General features: G+C 34.6%; 2 long non-coding RNA genes across 2 annotated transcripts in view; both read left to right on the forward strand.

Moving 5' to 3' along the window:
- The window catches only part of LOC143222500 (uncharacterized), a 128217-nt gene that overhangs the window by 66826 nt on the left and 38720 nt on the right, over positions 1–22671 (forward strand). The gene's annotated exons all lie outside the window — the stretch shown is intronic.
- LOC143222502 (uncharacterized) lies at positions 1203–22147 on the forward strand. The gene is made up of 3 exons (XR_013012275.1): positions 1203–1224; positions 19505–19605; positions 21794–22147. It is a non-coding gene; the product is annotated as an uncharacterized LOC143222502 (long non-coding RNA).

The following is a 22671-nucleotide window of genomic DNA, read 5'->3' on the forward strand; positions in this document are numbered from 1 at the left end:
GTGGATACGTATTGTTAATGTACTTGTATAGAGTTGTATAAAAGTTAACCCAGGTGAAACACGTTTTATATCGTAATATATCTCCTCATAGACGAGAAACGAATTCTATTTTTTTTTCAGTTCTATGTATGTTAAGAGAATAACGTTTTCAGAGAAGTTTTGCACATCTTCACACGTATAGTGCCAGAAATTGTTATGTTAAGTTAGCGTGTTAAAGATTTAGAATATTTTTTATGCTTGTGATCCAATTTATCTTGTATCTCTTACAGTAATGAAAACCGAAGTTATTTACGAATCATACTGTTAACAGTGTGCACTTTCATTTCTTATGTCAGTTACGTTTTTAATAACACATTCTGTTCTTTAAGTCGTGCCAACTATAACATGTCAACATTTAAATGGAGCACGAGTGACCTTTAGTAGCAAGTTGATAATTATGCTATCTTTATACCACAGTGTATATGGAATTATTAGATATTAGATACACATGCACGTTTTGTGTTTTGGACGTAATGTGATGATTTTTGGGCGTCAACTGAATTGTCGCCTAATGTAATATAACCAGAGTGGACTACACAACATTAGTAAACCCATATTTAAAACAATAAAATCCACTTTCAGGTAGTAATAAGAATAGAATTTAAATTTATAGATTCGGCGAATTATTATTTCTTTATTTTGTCAGTTGTAGTGCCGACGTATGTGAAACAGAATAGCATTAAACGAAACCTTTGACTGAGTCTGACGTTGGACATCACGCTACGTAGCAACAGAGCTAGTGTTTAACATATGGCACAACAAGCAGTGTATAAAGCGTCGAGTTAAATATATTTTATTCCAATGTTGTCACGTTCAAGACTCGCACATTTCAAGACTGAAATTTATGCGTGATTCTTATAACAAATAAATTAATATTTGATTTCCAGGAAGAGCTCGTGAAACTTCAGAGACAGGTAAGCTTCACATTTTGTTTCCTGAGGTATGCCCAACAATATATATTAACCGTTCAATAGCTTCATTACACCACAGTACGTTTATTATGCGACCACAAAATGAAGACTCGATATGGTTTATTATGTCTCGCACCTCGTGCAAAAGAGTCTTTATTAACGATAAATATATTTAATAACCGGTTTGAGGATGACGTCATGTCTTTTATGGTTAGTTTCGTAACCGTTCATTATTTAACTTCAGTACGTTCACTACGTTATGAGGCATCAAATGGTAGGACATACGCTACTTTCTCGGCTACTTTATATAAGTTACAAACTAAATAGATTGTGTATGTGTGTTCGTGCAATAGAATCTGTGTTTTTGCTATACATTTGTCCTGAATAATAGAAACAAGATGTAGCTCTCCATTCAATATTAATGTCTGTTCTTTGGTATCTGTGAATCTCGCTAATTATTATTATTTTTTGCAGACCAGAAATAATCTGTACAAATTCAATTAAATAACGTGGTAATGTTCCTTAGGGTAATAATGTGGTGATGTTCCTTAGGGTAATAACGTGGTAATGTTCCTTAGGGTAATGTGGTGGTAATGTTCCTTATGGTAATAACATGGTAATGTTCCTTAGGGTAATAACGTGGTAATGTTACTTAGGGTAATAACGTGGTAATGTTCCTAAGGGTAATAACGTGGTAATGCTCCTTAGGGTAATAATGTGGTAATGTTCCTTAGGGTAATATTGTGGTAATGTTCCTTAGGGTAATGTGGTGGTAATGTTCCTAAGGGTAATAACGTGGTAATGTTCCTTAGGGTAATGTGGTGGTAATGTTCCTAAGGGTAATAACGTGGTAATGCTCCTTAGGGTAATAATGTGGTAATGTTCCTTAGGGTAATAATGTGGTAATGTTCCTTAGGGTAATGTGGTGGTAATGTTCCTTAGGGTAATAACGTGGTAATGTTCCTTAGGGTAATGTGGTGGTAATGTTCCTAAGGGTAATAACGTGGTAATGTTCCTTAGGGTAATAACGTGGTAATGTTACTTAGGGTAATAACGTGGTAATGTTCCTAAGGGTAATAACGTGGTAATGCTCCTTAGGGTAATAACGTGGTAATGCTCCTTAGGGTAATAATGTGGTAATGTTCCTTAGGGTAATGTGGTGGTAATGTTCCTAAGAGTAATAACGTGGTAATGTTCCTTAGAGTAATAACGTGGTAATGTTCCTTAGGGTAATAACGTGGTAATGTTCCTAAGGGTAATAACGTGGTAATGCTCCTTAGGGTAATAACGTGGTAATGTTCCTTAGGGTAATGTGGTGGTAATGTTCCTTAGGGTAATAACGTGGTAATGTTCCTTAGGGTAATGTGGTGGTAATGTTCCTAAGGGTAATAACGTGGTAATGTTCCTTAGGGTAATAACGTGGTAATGTTACTTAGGGTAATAACGTGGTAATGTTCCTAAGGGTAATAACGTGGTAATGCTCCTTAGGGTAATAACGTGGTAATGTTCCTTAGGGTAATGTGGTGGTAATGTTCCTTAGGGTTATAACGTGGTAATGTTCCTTAGGGTAATGTGGTGGTAATGTTCCTAAGGGTAATAACGTGGTAATGTTCCTTAGGGTAATAACGTGGTAATGTTACTTAGGGTAATAACGTGGTAATGTTCCTAAGGGTAATAACGTGGTCATGCTCCTTAGGGTAATAACGTGGTAATGCTCCTTAGGGTAATAACGTGGTAATGTTCCTAAGGGTAATAACGTGGTAATGTTCCTTAGGGTAATAACGTGGTAATGTTCCTAAGGGTAATAACGTGGTAATGCTCCTTAGGGTAATAACGTGGTAATGTTCCTTAGGGTAATGTGGTGGTAATGTTCCTTAGGGTAATAACGTGGTAATGTTCCTTAGGGTAATGTGGTGGTAATGTTCCTAAGGGTAATAACGTGGTAATGTTCCTTAGGGTAATAACGTGGTAATGTTACTTAGGGTAATAACGTGGTAATGTTCCTAAGGGTAATAACGTGGTAATGCTCCTTAGGGTAATAACGTGGTAATGCTCCTTAGGGTAATAACGTGGTAATGTTACTTAGGGTAATAACGTTGTAATGTTCCTTAGGGTAATAACGTGGTAATGTTCCTAAGGGTAATAACGTGGTGATGTTCCTTAGGGTAATAAAGTTGTAATGTTCCTAAGGGTAATAACGTGGTGATGTTCCTTAGGGTAATAAAGTTGTAATGTTCCCAAGGGTAATAACGTGGTAATGTTCCTTAAGGTACATATTTTTAATCTTAATTTATTTTCTCAATTTTTGAAAAACCTGCATTTGTACTATTTATAAATATTTTACGTTACTATATATATATATTACTTATTAATGTCTTACATATACGTAGACAGGACATCGAATGTCGTAAGTGAAAACATGGTTGTAATAATTACCGTTTACGTTGTCTGTAACGAACAATCAATATAATTAATGGGTTGAATGTGGGAAAAAATCGTTACAGATATTAAGAAGGTAGAAAAGATGGAGTTCTGTCGAACGAAAACACTCTCGTTTGCAAGTATATATTCCTTCCAGGAGTCTCTTTAGAGCTGGAAACCAGTGTTTTACACCACATAATGATATTGATTAAAACAATAGAACCTTGGTCTTGACGATGGTCGTGCTAGGATATTCGGCTAAATAGTTACTTCTTACACGCTACTAAAACATTTAATCGTAATTAATTGTCCAAAGTTTATAATTGAAAACTTTTGTTTACATTCTAGCTCATAGTTTAAGACACAGTCAAACAAGAAACTAACCATATTCCGATTCTAGTTGGATATTTGCCAAGGAAAGATTGTTGTTCCAACCAGGAATTGTGATAATCACAGCTTTGAGCTTAGAGTAGGTTTATTTATCTAGACTATAGTTAATCTGATACTTTAGTAGTCTTCATTAATCAAACGGTTATTTTGTATCAGAAACCTAGGTTAATTTCACCAAAGTATTGATTCCCTTTATTTCAAAGGCTTGCAATCGCTGGTTTAACTGGATTAATATTGATAAAGTGGTCAGTTTTAATTAAGAAACAAATGTATCTTTCAGTAGACATTACACGTCTTATTTAACCGGTATCACTTTTTGAGGTTATTTAGAAATGGTAAGGAGAACACTCTTAATCAACGTTACTAACATGGTGTTCATAGTGATGTAAAGAAGCTAGTTACTCGTAAAAAACCGCGTTCTTTATTCCATTATACTTAATCTAACGTTCTTTATTCCATTATACTTAATCTAACGGTGCTTCCAATTCCAAATTCCTCTACATATGAAAAAGGCGAGAGAAATCTAGCTTTTTTAATTGATGACACAACTTTATCTTCGGTAGAGTTTTTGATTTTCAATTTGTTATTTTGCGATATCGTGCGTCCCTTGGATGATCAATAAAATCGTTCTGTTAAACTACAGTCAAAACTACTTTAATGTTTGTGGCAAGATAAGGGAAGCGAAAAGATATTTCAACAAAATCATATTCCCACTCGGAGCGACCAGAAATCGATGCACGGGTAGCAAGGGGGCGGGCTAAGGTTCTCTGGTTCTACCGGTTTGCCCCTCCTTTCGTTCTTCCACGTAGAAGCTGTACATTTTAACTCTTCGATTGTTCTCAATGTCCAAAAAAAAAAAAGTTCACAGATGGGTGGCGCTAATGAGCCGAAATGGGTAATTCTCCATGAAGCGAGATATACCGTCTGATCTATGCATTTGAAGATGTCGAGTCCACACACACACAAGCTGAGAACCGTATTGATCTGAACTTGTTATTCTCAACTAGACTTGAAAGTTTAAAAACAGTGCAGGCTACTGGAGGTGGGGTTGAATACGCTAAAGGCATACCGCGTGCCTAGATGTGGCAGTAATTGTATAGATAGAGAAATAAAACAGACTGTATAAGTATGCCAGAAACGTAAAGTAAATTTCAATGTAGCCAAGTGAATTAAACACAGACCAGGAACTCTTCATGTATAAAGATTCGTGAATATATAATAATAACTTGTGCGCGAACACCTGTTCTTGTCTGACACCGAACAACTAATTCATATTCACAAAGAAAGTTCAATATTCTGAAGCAAGAAGAAATCGTCTTAATAAATAATAAGATTATTCTCAGTTTGGCTACATACTTCTGAAATAAAATGTTAATACATATATATATATGTATATATATAGTTTGTTTGTTTTTTCTCAAAAATGACAGTCAGATGTATCAGGAGTTCCAGAGACTCATCGTGACACACTAATCCATAATTGACTACTTTACGTCGAATAAATCAGCGTAAGTTTGGAGCAGTGAACACTATGATATCATAAACTTTCATTTCTACATCTCAACAACTTTGTAACATTTCTTAAAACAGTGCTTTATGTGGTAGTTAAAACATTTTAGAAAATTCGACTCCCACAAAATAATGAAACTGAACTGACAAGAAGTAAACATTTTTTTTACACGTGAAAAGTCAACATTAAGTGAGATTGACATTTTTATCTTTTATCAGAATTATAAATCTCCCATAATGTTTAATCCCATAATTAACAATTATAGGTCCACATCGACTCCGTTTGTTTTAGAAACGCATTATTCATGATTCACAATATTTATATTACAGAGCATATTAGTTACAGACAAAAAAACTTGTAAGTAAAATGAAAATAACATTAATGTTAACCCCTATGTATTTCACACACAAGATATTTTATTTCAAACAATTTTCTTCAGGTCAGTGTTTAAAAATTGAAAAGAAAATTATTCGACATGATATATTATGTATATCATTCCGGTAGGGAGAGGTATAGAAACAACTCAGCAGTTCGAGAGTTAGGTAAAAATACGCCCGAAAACTTTGGTTGCGGCTAAAAGATGTGTTTTATGTATGTATGTGTGTGTTTTCTTATAGCAAAGCCACATCGTACTATCTGCTGAGTCAACTGAGGGGAATCGAACTCCTGATTTTAAGGTTGTAAATCCGTAGACTTACCGCTATACTAGCGGGGGACTAGTCTAATTGTATAATGAAGTTAGAGATAACTCGTTCAGTGAAAATAATTTTATATTTCTAGTGTTAATGTTTGATCAAGGCCATTTCAATGTAATTTCATATGGTTGTTTTCACATACTTACATTTTGATGTACTTTTTAACGTTCCCTTGAAATCTAATCACATGATTTATATATATATACCTATATATGTTTAAATAAATAATAATGTCATTTATAATTGATACTTTTGTCGTCATCTCGTGCTAACTGTTGATTTGTTTCTGCCGCATTTTATTCATCACCACCAACTGGTTTTTCTCCTGCTGACTACAGTTGCGCAGACAGCCTTTGCCTCGAAATTCAAAACAAACCAAACTATAATCAACTTTCATATCCTTTTCTGACTTCTGTCGACCAGTAAGTTTCTCGATTTTTAACAGTTTGGTTAAACATGGTGTGATTCTCGTATTAACTTGTTAATACAATTTAACATAAAATAAGTTGTTGTTTTTTTACAAGAGGTAGCGCTATGAAAACAAATTTGTCCCCCGATGGGACAGCGGTATGTTTTCGACATTATAACGCCGAAAACAGAGATTCGATTCCCTGACGTGAACACAACAGACAGCTCAATGTGACTTTTCTCTAGAACAAACAAAACAAGTATAATAAAAACAAATTTATTTACTTGAAAGCGACGTTAACCTGACGAACCGCTCTCCCCACAGTGACTCAGCAATATGTCTCCATAACTATAAAAACCTGGTTTCGATACCCATGACGATAAGAACACTTACGGCTCACAGTGAACATTTGTGCTTCGTTACAAGCAAATACATTTGGTGATTACAAAAAAACTCGGTTTTCAAGTAAATAAATTCATATATAAAATAACTGTGCGCTGCCCACTACGGGTGTCGAAACCCGGTTTCTACCGTTGTAAGTCTGCAGACATACCGCTTTGCCACTGAGGGACACACATCTGAAACCATACAAGTAATGAAAACAGAACAGACATTCAATTTATCAGTACTTCGTATTGACTCTTGTTTTTATTTTATGTATTGCTTTCGGTTAGTTTGCTTTCAGCTTTACTATCATTAATATTAGTTGATTGGTAATACTCTTAGATAAGTTTTCATGTCTCAGGCTTTTAATATGCAGTTTAAAATAACTATGTATATTCTTTATTGGCCTCTGTAGCGATTTTTACATAAAGTAAAAGTTTGGTTTGAGCCTTTTTCTTGTTTTCGACATGTTATAAATAATTATTTGAAATATAAAGAGTGGCCTGTATATAGAATGTGTTTTCTAGGCTTTGTTTCAATTACATTTATTTGCAAATCTACATTTTTATCAATATTGGTTAGGTTTCTTTTGAATTTCGAGCAAAGCTATACGAGAGCTATCTGCGCTAGCCATCCCTAATTTAGCAGTGTAATAATAGAGGGACGGCAGCTAGTCATCACCGCCTACTCTTGAGCTACTCTTTTACCAACGAATAGTGGGATTGACCGTCACATTACTAACGCCCCCACGGCTAAAAAGGCAAGCATGTTTGGTGTGATGGGGATTCGAACCCGCGACCCTCGGATTACGAATCGAGTGCCTTAACCCCCTGGCCATATAGATTCAGTTCTCTAAGATACAATTAGATCATTTTACTCGTACTAGAGCCTTAATTTTAGTTTGATATATAAAATAAAAATAACTTAAAGGTACAAATAGAATGTTTAACGAACTGAACAAGCTACACCATGGAAATGCATCAGGAAATGTTGTCACAAAAAGTAATATACAAATAAATGGACATATTATATAAACGGAGCATTCTCAATGTTCTCATTGATCTAAATGGACATAATATTATTTCCTCTTTAAAACGTGATATGTATTTATATGTTTACTTATAGCAAAGCTACATCAGGTTATCTGCTGTGTCCACCTGTGGGTATCGAACTGCTGATTTTAGCGTTGTAAATTCAAAGACTTACCGTTGTTCTGGAGGGGAAAAACGCGATATATTACGTACTGTCTCTAAACAAGCTATTTAAAATAACGTCAGTAGAACGCAGAACGGTTGAGTTAACGCACTGAGCACTGAGGTAATTTTATTTATTTTGTATCCAGATTCTACTTGATATATAATGGTTACATTTGAAACCATCCCAACCAGTTTTTAAAGGATGTAATAAGGTTCTAGATCATGACAATACATACTTTTCATCAGGAATTTCTTCTTTGTGGTCAAAACTTCTCACGAGTTGTGGTATGATCTATTTTGTTCAACCAATGGACATCATGGAGTGAAATAGAATCTGATAAACAAAAGCAACAGAAGATGGGATGAAACAGAACACAATCCCTGTCTGTTTGTGATATGAAAAGGATGAACCTACGTATTAGGTCTTACCAAGGACTAGATCATATCACGTTATTACCGCTTCACATTCTGAAGGAACAGAAGATATTGGTTTCTAATTCTATTCAAACAGTAGACCATACTTGTTTTGCACAATTGTGATTAACAAATACGAATCATACATCTCGATTTACTTAGCCTTTTCCAGCTCGAAAAATAATTTCTTTCTCGATGTGGTTAAAATGATTTTCAAATATATATATACAAGAAATTTTAAAATACAAAAGTTGTTCCGTTGAATTTCTGTTGAACGTTTTTCACTCTTATATGAACAATTAAACATTTAAACCTGATTTAAAGTCTGCCAACTCAGAATTAAAAAATAATTTATGTACAAAAAAGTTTGTTTGTTTCAAAGTAAAACTACTTTGGGTAGTATAACCTAGCGTTATATCCAAGATATATCTAAAAATAAAATTTAATCCAAAGGAACATTTATGTTTACTACAAAATGTTCTTATTAACCGTGGTTATGACAGTATGTTTATATTTCATAATGTTTTCATTGCAGCATTAACAGACATTAAACATACGTGACAAAGCTTTTTACTAATACTGCTCTTCTTAACGGGTGTGATGTTTCTCATTTATACAAATACAGTTTTCTGATGTTTAGGAAGTACAATTGGAAATAATAAGAAACAAAATGAACACATTAAAAGTATGCTTGGATAATCACATAATGAGTAGAATTAATTAATTTTAAACAATGAACCACATGATGCATGAAAATCGTTTAGTTTATTCAAGCAGGAATCTAAGTTATCGACTATACACGATTTATTAAATATTCACTTAGCTAGAGATAAATTAAAGGTATGTATTGATTACTAAGTCAGTAGCTATAGTTTACAGAATGACAATCAATAATTATCCTTAAATGCGTGCCAACTTTGTTATTGCTTTTAACTGGTATTTACCGAGAAAACACGACTTTACTGTAAACAAATAGTTTAACGTAAGATAAGGCTTTCAAATTACATAATTCTATAATTATCGATTTTCATAGACATGCGTCTAAATGCTTAAAGATATTTGAACTAATACTTGATTAAAAACTAAAAAATACAAAACGTATTGTTTCAATAACTAAATAGCTTGTTATACAGTTAAGAGCTCGAAGTCTTGCGTTCAGTATTACGGTGCTCTTTTGTTAACTATAAATATTTCTATAGGCAACACCAAAATAATTACTATGGGTTTTATTTAGATCAAAACCTTTCATTATTTATCTGTAGCTAAACATAAAGCTACATAATGGGATATCTGTACTGTGAGCACCACATGAATCGAAACTCGGTTCCTCATGTTATAGGTCAGCAAGTTTACAACTGTGACACTAGGGGGTGACACCTTTCATTGCATAGGTATACCATTCAAACCAGTAACGAATTAATTATTAGAGAGTCTTCAGATAAAAACTCTACATGAACAAATGACTGAGAAGAGCATAAGAATATTTATTAGTATGTTCCCCAATGGCTAAGAGGTAATCCTGCAGATCACGACACTAAAAATCCAGTTTCGATACCAGTACTGAGCAGTGCACAGTAAAGCTTTGTGTTTAACAGCGTCACAAAACTACATTTATTACTCATTTGAGTTTGGGTTTTTCTTATAACAAAGCTACATCTAGCTATTTGCTATGTCCACTGAGGTGAATCGAACCACTGATTTTAGCGTTGTAACTCTGCAGATTTGCCACTGTTCCAGTGGGGGACTCATAATCATTCCAGTTGCACACTCTTAAAAAAGGACAAGTAAGATATAATAATTTATTGAAAGTGAAAATTTGAACTAATAGCAAATAATAATTACAAAATATATTAAAAACTGTCTTTTAAATTACTCATTAATACACATTATAACTTCAAACCAAATCTTTCTGTTAAATAGATTTCTTGAACCTACGTGTTTTTATGCCATCGTGACGGCATATAATCATTTATCTTGAAATTCGTAGCGAGCTATCCTTACAAGTAAAAATGGCTTGAAAAATGCTAACAATTAGAAAATTATTATGACTTTATTCATTTAAACCGTTAATTAGGTTAGAAAAATTCTTTAATTGGATTTGTAGAGTGGAAACTCAACAACAGTAATCAAACTAAGTCGACATGTGCGCATGCCTCAATATATACAGATTAAAGTGAATGTATTCCTAACATAATAATTGTTTCAATCAAATAGCGGCGTTGTTGAATGTCACTCAAATATTAATTGATAAGTTATCGCTTCTACAGTAAAAGTTGTAACTTGTAATAAAATAATGAAGTTTCTCATATTTTGTTAAATATATAACTAACTGTTATATATTTTGTTTTAATTTCGCACAAAGCTATTCGAGGGCTATCTGTGCTAGCCGTCCGTAATTTAGCAGTGTAAGACTAGAGGGAAGGCAGCTAGTCATCACCACCTACCGCCAACTCTTGGGCTACTCTTTTACCATCGAATAGTGGGATTGACCGTCACATTATAACGCCCCCACGGCTGAAAGGGCGAGCATGTTTGGCGCGACTAACTGTTATATAAGTGGATCATATGGAAATTTGTTGGAAATTCAAATGTTATCTAAAATAATGCCAACAAAAGAATTTTCATCTATTCCTGAATACTTTGTTTGAGCACTAATAGCTTTTACACGTTTTACGTGTATAATTTTGCATCATTTTCTTACAATCACACTATTGCACTCGAAGAACGGTCGCACTTATGTCTTTGTTCACTCCGGCTATCAAACTGGAAACTTTTCAAATTAGCATTTTGTTTTAGTTTGTTGTTAATTACACAATGGTTTGACTGTGTTGTACTCCACGCAGGTATCGTAGCCAGATTTTTAGCATTATAAACTTAGCACTGAGATGCATTTTATCCCATAACTTCTTGCGCATTGTATGTTTTTCCATTAGTAAAGAACATTGTATTTTTGTCTGAAACTGGGAATAACGTTTCTTTGTTTTGTTTTTGTTTCTTAAGCACAGATAACGTGAATCATTGCATAAGGCTCAAAATCATACAATTAGTTGCAAAGAAAAAGGGAAGATAAAGCTACGGAAGCTTGTTTTAAAGAACACATCAGTAACACGAAATCTATATCATCACTTGTCTGCCTAAAAACCAGCATCAGCTCTTCTTCTTTGTTTACCAAAGTATCAGAATATCCTTCAGTCTTACACTAGGTCTAATGAGCGTAGTTAGTCAAGATATTTTTTTACTTTATAAACAGCCATTAGAGCTTTCGGATAATACAAAGAAATGTAGGGTAATGTATCTGTGTATATCAACATACCTATTGTAAGGGTTTAGAAATGTAGGGCAATGTATCTGTACATATCAGCACACCTAGTGTAAGGATATCGAAATGTACGACAGTGTATCTGTCTGTATCAACACACCTATTGTAAGAGTTTAGAAATGTAGGGCAATGTATCTGTGTATATCTACACATCTAGTAAGGGTTTAAAAATGTACGACAGTGTATCTGTGTATATCAACACACCTATTGTAAGGGTTTAGAAATGTAGGGCAATGTATCTGTACATATCAACACACCTGGTGTAAGGGTTTAGAAATGTACGACAGTGTATCTGTGTATATCAACAAACCTATTATAAAGGTTTAAAAATGTAGGGCAATGTATCTGTGTATATCAACACACATATTATAAGGATTTAGAAATGTAGGGCAATGTATCTGTACATGTCAACACACCTAGTGTAAGGGTTTGGAAATGTAGGGCAATGTATCTGTGTACACCTATTGTAAGGATTTAGAAATGTACGACAGTGTACCTGTGTATATCAACACACCTAGTGTAGAGGTTTAGAAATGTAGGGCAATGTATCTGTGTACACCAATTGTGAGGGTTTAGAAATGTAGGGCAATGTATCTGTGTACACCTATTGTAAGGGTTTAGAAATGTAGGGCAATGTATCTGTGTATATCAACACACCCATTGTAAGGGTTTAGAAATGTAGGGCAATGTATCTGTGTATATCAACACACCCACTGTAAGGGTTTAGAAATGTAGGGCAATGTATCTGTGTATATCAAAACACCTATTGTAAGGGTTTAGAAATGTAGGGCAATGCATCTGTGTACACCAATTGTGAGGGTTTAGAAATGTAGGGCAATGTATCTGTGTATATCAACATACCCATTGTAAGGGTTTAGAAATGTAGGGCAATGTATCTGTGTATATCAAAACACCTATTGTAAGGGTTTAGAAATGTAGGGCAATGCATATGTGTACACCAATTGTGAGGGTTTAGAAATGTAGGGCAATGTATCTGTGTATATTAACACAACCATTGTAAGCGTTTAGAAATGTAGGACAATGTATCTGTGTATATCAAAAAACCTAGTGTAAGGGTTTAGAAATGTAGGGCAATGTATCTGTGTATATCAACACACCCATTGTAAGAGTTTAGAAATGTAGGGCAATGTATCTGTGCATGTCAACACGCTTAGTGTAAGGCTTTGGAAATGTAGGGAAATGTATTTGTGTATATCAACACACTTGGTGTATGGGTTTGGAAATGTAGGGCAATGCATATGTGTACACCTATTGTGAGGGTTTAGAAATGTAGAGCAATGTATCTGTGTATATCAACACACCCATTGTAAGAGTTTAGAAATGTATGGCAATGTGTCTGTGCATATCAACACACTTAGTGTAAGGGTTTAGAAATGTAGGGCAATGTATCTCTGCATATCAACACACTCAGTGTAAGGGTTTGGAAATGTAGGGAAATGTACCTGTGCATATCAACACACTTAGTGTAAGGGTTTAGAAATGTAGGGCAATGTATTTGTGTGTATCAACACACCTAGTGTATGGGTTTAGAAATGTAGGGCAATGTATATGTGTATATCAACACATCTATTGTAAGGATTTAGATATGTAGGGCAATGTATCTGTGCATGCCAACACGCATAGTGTAAGGGTTTTGTTGTTTGTTATTGGAGAACAACTAGTTTTGAGTTTAGTTTAGTACATCTAAACATTTAATTGGAGTGGTTGATGTAAATAATTAAAAAAACAATGTAAACAAGATGGTAGGGATGGCATTTCTTTCCAGAGACACACAGTGTAGTAGAACGTTAATAGACAAAAATAGGGCAAATAAAACACAGATGTAACTGAATATTTAAATATATATATGTGTTAATTAAACACAGATGTAACTGAATATTTAAATATATATATGTGTTAATTAAACACAGATGTAACTGAATATTTAAATATATATATGTGTTAATTAAACACAGATGTAACTGAATATTTAAATATATATATGTGTTAATTCTTACCATCCCTTTCTTGCCATCATTACTGTCGTGTTTGCTTTCTTTTTAACGAGCTATCACTACATTCATTTCATTTCTTTGAAAAGTGTTTCTTTACTTGTTTTCATTTAATACAGTGTTTTAATAAGGTTGTATTTATAACCAGGTTCTAAATACGGTGCAGTTCCAACTGGTTCTCTGTAACTGGATCATAATTCCTGTTTCACCCTGTACTAAAGTTTTTAAAGGAACATCAAATGTTTGTACAAAAGCTGACTTCAGTGGTTAGTGTTTGTTTGTCTTTGAATTTCGCGCAAAGCTACACGAGAGCTGTCTACTCTAGCTATCCCTAATTTAGCAGTGTAAGACTAGAGGGAAGGCAGTTAGTCATCACCACCCACCGCCAACTCTTAGGCTACTATTTTACCAACGATTAGTGGGATTGACATTATAACGCCCCCACGGCTGAAAGGGCGACGGATATTCGAATCCGTGACCCTCAAATTACTAGTTGAACGCTTTAACCCAGCTGGCCATGCCGGGTCTCAGTGGTTCGTGATAATATACTTTGCGTTAGAATTACGACTTTTAAAAACTACTGCTAGCTATTAATAATATTGTAAAAGCGGATACTTTGTTTGAAACTGTGTCACCTCAGTGAACTTGATAAACACCATTGTTTTAGTTTTTGAATTATTATGTAATAAAATAGAAAGAGAAGAAAGAACAATAAGAAATTAAAACATTTTGCTGTAATACATTATGCTCTATTACATTTTGCTGTAATACATTATGCTATATTACATTATGCTGTAATACCTACAAAGATTCCAATAATTGGTGACTGGGTTATTACATAGATATTGTTGTAAAAGGTAACAACGTGTAGCATTATAAAAGTTCTGATGACCTATTGAGGAGATATTTAATATACCATTCTGATGAACAGTTTGAGCCACCCCTACGTCGGCAGCGCTACCACCTGTCTGGTTATTTATATATTTGTACAACGGAATACCAAGTGTTGCGAACAAACCAATGAATTATTGAGACTTAGGAAGTCATACTGATTTACATAATCCCGTTTATATAAAAGAAAATACATTTTAATAATCATACGCATCTATAGAATGTTCTTTAAGAATTTGGGTTGAATAAAAAATAGTCGTTCGTTTGTTTGTTTGTGGAATTTCGCACAAAGCTACTCGAGGACTATCTGTGCTAGCCGTCCCTAATTTAGCAGTGTAAGACTAGACGGAAGGCAGCTAGTCATCACCACCCACCGCCAACTCTTGGGCTACCTCTTATTGAATACAGTAATGTTTTAAATAAAATAAATCTCATAAAGCCGTTCATAACATTGAAAAATATAAAACACAGATAAAACACCAACCACCATCCAAATAATTAAATACAATTTTCGTTCTTTTTAATCATTCATTAGAAAACTAGCAGCGACAGAACTTCATTTAATGGGATTCAGTTCATTAGCTCAGGAAATTAAGTTGCTACTTTACATTATTCAAAATCTTTACTGTGTCAAAAATGGAACACAGAAGTAAGATATTTGGTATGATGAGTAATACGGCTGTGTCAAATGCGCCATTATGTTATTTTTAGTCGGGAAAATAATGCATTTCCACCTGCGACTTTGCTGGTTTTTTACTCACACTATCAGTCACAGAAAGTTAGATTCCACCTGCGACTTTTTGGGTTTTTTTCTTACTCACACTATCAGTTACAGAAAGTTAGATTCCACTTGCGACTTTGTTGGGTTTTTTACTCATACTATCAGTCACAGAAAGTTAAATTCCACCTGCGACTTTGTTGGTTTTTTTACTTACACTATCAGTCACAGAAAGTTAGATTTCACCTGCGACTTTGTTGGGTTTTTTTACTCACACTATCAGTCACAGAAAGTTAGATTCTACCTGCGACTTTGTTGTTGTTTTTTTACTCACACTATCAGTCGCAGAAAGTTAGATTTCACCTGCGATTTTGTTGGTTTTTTTACTTACACTATCAGTCACAGAAAGTTAGACTTCACCTTTTTGGTTTTCTTACTCACTTTCACAGCGACTTTTTGCGACTTTTGGTTTTTTATCTTACTCACTCTATCAGTCACAGAAAGTTAGATTCCACCTGCGACTTTGTTGGGTTTTTTTTACTCACACTATCAGTCACAGAAAGTTAGATTCCACCTGCGACTTTGCTGGGATTTTTACTCACACTATCAGTCACAGAAAGTTAGATTCCATCTGCGACTTTGTTGTTGTTTTTTTACTCACACTATCAGTCGCAGAAAGTTAGATTTCACCTGCGATTTTGTTGGTTTTTCCAACTGCGACTTTTTGTTTTTCTTACACTATCTGTCACAGAAAGTTAGACTTCACCTGCGACTTTTGTTGGTTTTTTTTACTCACTCTATCAGTCACAGAAAGTTAGATTCCACCTGCGACTTTGTTGGTTTTTTTACTCACACTATCAGTCATAGAAAGTTAGATTCCACCTGCGACTTTGCTGGTTTTTTTACTCACACTATCAGTCACAGAAAGTTAGATTCCACCTGCTACTTTGTTGTTGTTTTTTTACTCATACTATCAGTCACAGAAAGTTAGATTCCACCTGCGACTTTGCTGGTTTTTTTACTCACACTATCAATCACAGAAAGTTAGATTCCACCTGCGACTTTGTTGGTTTTTTTACTCACACTATCAGTCACAGAAAGTTAGATTCAATTTCCTCCGAATCGTTTGATTCCTGGTTTTATGAAGATTATTTTTTTTTACTAATTGAAGATTCTTAATCTTGAGTAACCATCTATATGTTTACTACGGAAAATTATATTCATATCAGAGTGAAACTTTTCAGCTGTGTCGTGTGACCCAACCCACAATGAAAAAAAGAACAAGCCTTAAGGACCTGATGAAGAAATAGCGTGACAATTCTAAACAAGTACATGTCATAACAAATTCGGCCACTTGGTCGCCCGAGCCGCCGTCGGCCAACAAAGGCTTAACGCAAAGAACCGAGTTTGCGTGTTTCTGGTGGCCGAGAAACGTGTCATGGTTCGATACCAGTCACCACCACTGCTTTTGGTTAGCTTCAAACCATCAAAGGTTTTTCATTCAGAATCGATCAACTTCTCGTTCAAGTTCTAATAGCTCAATACATATCCTTCTTTCTTTGGTAGGTGACAGTCGAATGATGAGATGGTCTCTAGCCTTTCATTACTGGTTCTTGCAGTGCATGGCACAACCATTATTTAGGGGTTAAAAATAAAGTAATTTTCTAGGAAACAAAAACAAACACAGAAATCAAGTTTTCTTAAGTTAAAGTAATCGTTTTTAGTTGAACACATCACATGACTGTTTTCTTCCTATATAGTCCTGGGCTGTAAGATAACTCTTCCCAAATTAAAGCAGCGAACAGCGTTTCGACCTTCTTAGGTCATCCTCAACGTAAAGTGTTAATACTCATATTAGCCGTCCTGAGATATATTTTTACTTAATGTTGGTTTCTCGTCATCACGAAGAAAAGTTTTCGCTACGCTCGTGAAACGTTGTTATTTTTAACTCAGAGCTACACATTCTGAGTTCGGTTTACTGTGAATAATCCGAAACAAAACAACCGTAGTTTTTTAAAAAAGCCAAAACAAAACACATTAAAATTAAAAATCACCTGCGCAGTCACCTCTAAGACCTGGGATACATTTTATACATTGTATCGTGTACCCTAGTGTCTGTTTTGTAAAAAAAGCAGTGCATTTTGTTCAATATTTAATTTAGGTTGTAATTTGCTGTTTCTAAGGCAGTCCTTCGTCATGATTTTACTTACTTATTTATCTTCGTTTATATGTATTTGTTTATATATGTCACATTTATTTAACAGTTGTGAACTTAACTCCAAAAGCCTGAGTTTCTACTGCGTGTTATATACATTTCACAACAGGAAATATAATCCTATATTTGGTAGAAAGAAGTTATACGTTCAACCTACCGCCTAAGGTATAATACAATTCATCCCTTCGTCACAAAGAAAAAAAAAAAAACTGCTACAAGTGACGTTTACCTACATTCACAGCAGGAGCTAGTGTTAGGGGCTGTGTAATTATTTCTTCACAATGGAAAGATGTATGTTAGAGAAGTTACGCATTCATCATACCTCTTTGGAGAGAGATTCCTATGTTACAGTGTCATTTCACGAGCCACGAGGCACAACAGGATCCTTAGCCGAGCCGTGGGGCATGGGGAACGACACGCTACGTAACATACAGCTTTATGACATATTCCATGACTCTTGATAAAATGTTAAGCCAGGCGTTACTCTGCATTACCCGAGGGGGAGAAGACAACAGGTCATCACACGACTACAACCAACCCAGGGGATCGAATTCATTAATGCAATGGACTTTTTTTTTTACTCCACGCAGTTTTGAATACTGAATACAATTCGACGAGAACTGATTCTATGATAAGATGTCACAAAACTGAAATACTAATATCCTAATTATTGTAAACAAAAGAAATAAATAATCACGTTTTCTAAAAAAAAAGTTATTTTTAGATCTAAGTTCTTCTCGTATTTTGTCGCATACTTTAAATCCGTTTTATTCAGGTCATATTCCTTTCTCTTTAACATTAAACAAACAGGTTTATTACACTTCATTAGATATTGCATACCTTGTTTTCAGTTTCCCCTATGATTTATTCAGACGTTATTAGTTATTCTGAAACAATCATATTGTATAGAGGTTTATGGTCGTTTGTTGAAGGCCCGGCATGGCATGGTGGGTTAATGCGTGCGACTCGTAATCCAAGGGTCGCGGGTTCGCATCCCCGTCGCGCCAAACATGCTCGCCCTTTCAGCCGTGCGGGCGTTATAATGTAACGTAATAACTCAGAAAACTGATTTGATGATTAAGCTTGACTGAAGGTCGTGGGTTTGAATCCCTGTCACCAAACATGCTCGCCATTTCAACCATGGGAGAGTTATATAATAACGGTCAATCCAACTATTTGTTGGTAAAAGAATAGCTCAGGAATTGACGATGGGTAGTGATGACTAACTGTCTTCCCTCTAATCCTACACTGCTAAATTAGGAACTGCTAGCGCAGATAGCCCTCGTGTAGCTTTGCGCGAAATTCAAAAGCAAACATACAAATAAACTAGAGGAAAGCAAACGAGTAAAAAAAAAACCTCGAAAACTAGTATAGCAACGAAAAGTGGATTTGACTGTCACATTTTAACGTTCCCACTGTCGAAAGCGTGAACTTGTTTGATGACTACTGTCGAGCGTTTTAACCACAAGGTCATGTAAAATACAGAACTATTTATATAATGAACACACGATTCACACTTTAAGGTTTTATTTACATCTTTAAAAAAAATATATTTAACAGTAGAGTGAATTTCTTTTCAAGTTTTACGTGTTATTGTTAACAATAAAATGATTTACCATTAGTTTTTTAATAGCTGTGTGTTACAGACGTGGCCAAATATTGGTGGAGATTCCTTTCTGGTATTTTATTTGGAATTTTAAAACATGTTCATTTTGTTTGAAAGTTTCTTTAAAAAAACACATTAATTGCATGATGTACTCATTATGTTAAATATTCCCAGGTCTTGTCAACACTTTTACAAAATGTATTTTTAATACTTCTTAAAAAAGACAATTATGGCCGAGTTCGAAAACCTAACACTTGTTAAAAGGTAGAGTGAGGAAAGAATCAATACCGGAATAATAGCTTGCAGAACAAATGACTGACTGTATTTTAATATAGCATTGTATGCTAATTGTATAGTTTAATTTCTATTTGGAGATGGTGCCAAGTTTCACGACACATTTCGCTTACAAGGTTATTATCACCCGATGATTCAACGCTTACAGCTGATAAGTTGGAAACAAATCTAACTAGCCATGGTGAGTGGCTAAAATTCTATTTATTGAGAACATAGTTTGTGGAATCGATTACTCAGAGTTTTGTTTCTTTCTGTTTTTATTGTGAATTATCTGTCCAACAGAAACGGCCTCATTATTCGTTCTTATTTTAATAAAGCTTCCTTCCTTAAGTCTCGCAAATGTTTAACATAACCAGTCGCACAAATATGCTGTTTGTTTTTGAATTTCATGCAAAGCTACATGAGGTCCATCTGAGCTAGCCGTGTGTGTTTTCTTATAGCAAAGCCACATTGGACTATCTGCTGAGTCCACCGAGGGAAATCTAATCTCTGATTTTAGCGTTAGCCGTCCCTAATTTAGCAGTGTAAGACTAGGAGAAAGACAGATAGCCATCACCACCCACAGCCAAATTTTGGGCTACTCTTTTACTAACGAATAGTGGAATTGACCGCACATTATAACGCTCCCACGGCTGAAAAGGCGAGCCTGTTTGGTGCGACGAGGATTCGAACCCGCGACCCTCAGATTGCGAGTTAAGTGCCTTAACTACTTGGTCATGCCGAGCCGACATAGTTTATTATGCAGCATTTTTTTGCGTCTATAATTTTGAGATTTATTTGTTAATAATGTGCTTTCCGTCATTAAGAAACCACTTATTTACCAGTTAAAATAAATATGCAAAATGTAAATGCTATACCTACGGTGAATGTGGACTTGTGTTTAACAGTATCTTCCATATCATGTAATGTGCATCTGTATTTGTATATCAATATGATTGATACTGTGAAATGTATACTTATTGTATTCAACAATACGTGTTTAAATCATATCAGAAAACTCAGTTTATTTTGGCATAGCACTATCGGTACCTCTCTCTCGAGCAAAGTTGCCTAGGTTTCTTGTTCAAATAAGTCAAACTACCACATTTGCTCTTATCACGGTATATTGATTCTTTCTGAGAGATTTGAGAAATCACGTCACGAAAGACGATTTCTCCAAACCCTGCATTAGAAGAAGGTTTGCTAGCAACAAACTACCTGTTTAAGTCCTCTTCAGCCACATGTGCTGTTCTCAGAGCTGCAATGTGCAGCGTACGGAATAAGCTTCAATCGGATGGGTAATTTTCCCTGTTTTTCTTGCTTGAGAGAAAAGTTAGGATTTTTTTTTTGATCTACCGGTTCGTTCTGGTTTGTTTATGGAAATTCTACATAGGTCTGCAGACTGATTATCAAATGTTCTTATCTTTGAAAATACCTCAGTTCAAAATTGTCGTATCTTCCCGAGCCTGACCGAGTTAACCCGAATACATCACCTATGGCTACCACTAACACTGCATTCAATTGTACTGGAACGATGTAATGTTTTAAAATGAAAAATTACATCTGCTTGCCCTCACTTTGTACACAGAAACGAATAAAACAGCCTACCTAAATGGGCACGTTTATTTATTAATTTGAGTATAACCGAACAGTAATGTTCCATCTAATATCAAAATGTACAGAAAGTATTTAAAAACTAGGCACAAGCATGAGGTACTTTCTGGTGCTAAGCCAAACAGGCAAACAGCAGTACCAGTACAAGTACGTATAATATAACATGCTACGGTGTTTACAATCTGCTTATGTGAACTGTGAATGCCAACGCTGTTGTTGATGTCCTTTGATCAACGAGTGTGCATGAACGTAACCCCACTAGTTCATCAGTGACCCATGACGCTAAAAACCGGAGTTCGGCACCCGTGATGAACACAGGGCAAATAGTCCATTGTTTAGCTTTTGCTTGACAACAAAGAAACAGTTATGTGTGTAGATGTCAAAATTAAAATTTGGAAACTAGTAAAATACTTATATATTCATGACTTAGCACAGTATTTCAGTTCAAATTATTCTTACATATACATGACACGTAAAGCGATAATTAGTAACGTTGGTTGTATATCAGTAAAATCACAGCCGATAGCTTTGCCCTAAAACAAACAAGTAAAATTATTAGCATTGTTAACAATAAGATTGTGCCGCCTTATCAATGATTTAGTAATTTAATTGTTAAAAGTGGGATTTATGTTAAATCCCATTGTTTAATTCGTCATTTTTCACGTTAGAAGTTGTAAACAGTTATTAAAAGGGAAATTACCGAAACTTTTACATAATTATGGATCTACATAATAGAATGTTTTTGTTTCGCATAATGTTTTGTTTGTTTGTTTCAGAAATTCGCACAATCCTACGCAAGAACTAACTGCGCAAAGTTACACTACATTTTAAATTAATTAACAAGAGGAAATGAAACCAGGGAAAAGACCTGCCACCAAGTCTTAGATAACTCTTCTCTGATACAACAAAGAGATTTATAATTCCTATAACACACCTAAATCGTGAACTGTCGGATGCACAGCCCAGAAATATTAACAAATAAGCTACAACCAGCCTATTTTTATCGTAATGCAATATTTATGTCTGTAACATAAAAGAATAGATGCCAAGTGTTTTATTCTATTTTACTTATATAATGTACGTATTTTACCAGAATAATAAAACACATTATGTTTATATTTTCATACTTACATGATATTCTGTCTACAATAACCTCTTATTAATATCGTAAAATCTTGACACTTTGTACAAAAAAACAATTGGTTTGGTCTGTGAAAGTCTATTAATATTACGTTATAAGATTATCGTATATCCTGAGGTAGTAAATTAAAAATTAAACTATTTAATTAGTTTGTTAATAAACAGTTCTTTTGAAAAGAATGCGAATAGAACGATTTGGAAAGTAGCTTTTTTGTCTAGTCGCTGTTAATGTGTTTTCTTAAATTAAGAAATTTATTTGTTTTAAAAGAAAATGGAAAAAGAAACACATCAAAGTCTATCTCACTTCTCTCGTTACACAAATACAGTTTATTGTATGTGTGTGTGTGTGTGCTATCTAATAATATAACTGATTCGTGTGATTTCTTTAAATGAACACGTTTTAGTTGAAAAACAAAAATTGGATTAAACATTCCTTGTAAAATTAATGAGATATTTTCCCTTTCGCGAATTTTTTTATTGATCAGAATTTTGCACGATCGATTTACTTGTTTTT

Source organism: Tachypleus tridentatus, chromosome 8, assembly GCF_004210375.1.
Source record: "Tachypleus tridentatus isolate NWPU-2018 chromosome 8, ASM421037v1, whole genome shotgun sequence".
Taxonomy (NCBI): domain Eukaryota; kingdom Metazoa; phylum Arthropoda; class Merostomata; order Xiphosura; family Limulidae; genus Tachypleus; species Tachypleus tridentatus.